This window comes from Caloenas nicobarica, chromosome 28, assembly GCF_036013445.1.
Source record: "Caloenas nicobarica isolate bCalNic1 chromosome 28, bCalNic1.hap1, whole genome shotgun sequence".
Classification (NCBI taxonomy): domain Eukaryota; kingdom Metazoa; phylum Chordata; class Aves; order Columbiformes; family Columbidae; genus Caloenas; species Caloenas nicobarica.
In genome coordinates, this window is record NC_088272.1 from 2,648,323 (window position 1) to 2,650,918 (window position 2,596).

General features: G+C 42.7%; 1 pseudogene; it reads left to right on the forward strand.

Annotated features, from left to right (window-relative positions):
• The first annotated feature begins 1,107 nt into the window (after positions 1-1,107).
• On the forward strand, positions 1,108-2,052 carry LOC135999506 (olfactory receptor 6E1-like; annotated as a pseudogene).
• Positions 2,053-2,596: the final 544 nt, after the last annotated feature.

The window sequence follows — 2,596 nt, forward strand, 5'->3', positions numbered from 1 at the left end:
TTGAATGATTCTGGGTTTGGAGCCATCTGCTCACTCCGTTCTATGTCTGAAAACAAATGTAAAGATGAAGGGATAAACACCAGTCTTTATTGTATATGTGGGATTTTTTGTCCTTCTTTCTCCTACATGTGTAGTTTGATTTTAAAAACAAAATAACTTAAGGAATCGGAGATTTGAGACTTGAATAGTGAGTTTCACCTGCTTCACAACAGGTGCCTGTGAGAATTTGTTTTCCCAAGGCTCCCTGTGTAATCAATGGAGAGAGGAGAAAACTCTCAAGGCTGGGTCCTCCCAACCTATAGCTGGCACACAAAAGAAAAGTTACAGATCTCTTCCAGTCACTATTCTCCTGGTCTGTGTTTAGATCAGGATATTTGATAGTAATAGCGATGAGCAACTGTTTGGAAGTAACTGCATTTCGGTGCAGATGGATGTCAGATGAGACCGGGTGGAACCATAACTAAAGAAGATGAGTTATATTTGGTCCCTATTCTGCCCTCCCCTCCCCTTTCCTGAAGAAACAGAGAGCACAAAGCTGTGGAAGAAAGCACAGGATTACGAAAGAGATGCTTGATACTGCTTATTCTGAAATCAGTAGATACTCAGGGACTCCTAGTCCAAAAAGGCAAGCACTGAAAAATAGAAAGAAAAGCTTTCAGCATACATTAGATTAGATTTGATTTGATTTGATTTGATTTGATTTGATTTGACTTGATGTAATAGTTTGGCATTTGTGCAATAGAAGAGATGACTTAGGCACATAGGTGTGACAGATGTTTGGAAAAGACCTGTGTGCATTTGGAATTTGCCAGGAATGGGATAAAATAGCTAACAGACTTCAAAATTCTCTGTTTTGAAGGAAAAATTCTTTCTGAGTGTTTGAAAAATATAGAAAGAAGACAACAAATTCTCAGAACTCCAAATGAAATTTGATGCAGAAATACCAGGGTATGAGAAGTGCTTGAAGTCCTCTATCTGTGTACTATAGGAAGACTGCAAGAAAGGAAAGAAGCAGAGAGTTTTGGGGAGCCTTTCACCCAGACTGTGGAATTATCACACTTGTTTTTTGCCATGTTCCTGTCTCGGCATGATGAACCGAAATTCAACATGGGACCAGAAAATGGAACTGCAGTTACTGAGTTCATCCTAGAGGGTTTCTCAGGGCTTGATCAGACCGCAGCTCTTACTCTCTCTGGTGTTTCTGCTCATATACCTGACAACAGTGATGGGGAACGCCACCATCATTTTCCTCGTGTATGCAGATCACCGCCTTCAAACCCCCATGTACTTTTTCATTGGCAATCTGGCCTTCCTGGAAATCTGGTTTACATCCTGCACAAGCATCAAGTTGGTTGTGATCCTGGGTTCTGGTAGGAGAACAATCTCACTAAGCAGCTGCTTTCCCAATCCTATTTCTATTTTGCCCTGGGCTGTACAGAGTTTGTTCTACTTGTTGTCATGTCCTTTGACCGCTATGTTGCCATCTGCCAACCTTTGCATTATGCTGCCATCATGAAGCCTCTGCTCTGCATCCACCTGGTTGTTGCTACTTGGGTCATAGGCTTCACACTCTTCAGTTACCGCCTGGTCATCCTCTCCCAGCTGACTTTCTGTGGCTCAAATGAGATCCACCACTTTTTCTGTGACAACTCCCCCTTATTCAAACTGTCCTGCTCTGACACCAGCCTGCTTTGGAAAATAGACTCTGTTTTCATATCATTTGTCATTCTGGGTTCCTTATGTTTAACTCTGATATTTTACATGTGCATCCTTTTCTGTATTCTACATCTTCCAGCAGCATCTGGGAGGAAAAAAGCTTTTTCTACATGTTCTTCTCATCTCACCACCTTGGCAATTGCATATGGGAGCTGTATTGTTCTCTATGCATGTCCTTCAGAATATATTTCCTTGGAGACTAACAGCATTGTAGCATTGCTGAACACCATCCTGTACCCATTCTTAAATCCATTCATTTACAGTCTTAGAAACAAGGCTGTGATACTGGCCCTGAATGAAGCCGTTGCCCATTCAAGAACACAGCTTTTCCCCTAATCATGTGGCATTTCTGGACAGCAATTCCAGTGATCTGCTATCATATGTTAAATAATACCAATGCATAGGTATGTAACCTCCAGACAGAGATACCTCAGGAGATTTATAGAATCATAGAATCCTTTCAGTTGGGAAAGACCCTCAGGTTCATCGAGTCCAACCATAACCCAATTCTAGCACTTAATCGTGTCCCTGAGAACCTCGTCTAAACACCTTTTAAACACCTTCAGGGATGGTGACTTCCCCACTGCCCTGGGCAGCCTGTTCCAATGCCCAAAGACCCTTTCCAGGAAGAATTTTTTCCTAATAACCAATCTAAACCTCCCCTGGTGCAAATTGAGGCCGTTTCCTCTTGTCTGATCTCGTTGCATTGTGTTAAGTGATAAAAAGCTCCTCTGCACACACAAAGAAGGCACTAACAATGGCAGGAGGAGTAAGTCAGTTAATACCCTGCCCCAGCTGCTCTCAGCCCCATCACTGGGGAGCCACCAGCTCATCAGGAGCCCATCTCCAAAACCAAGAAGAGCACAGAGGCTCATTGGCA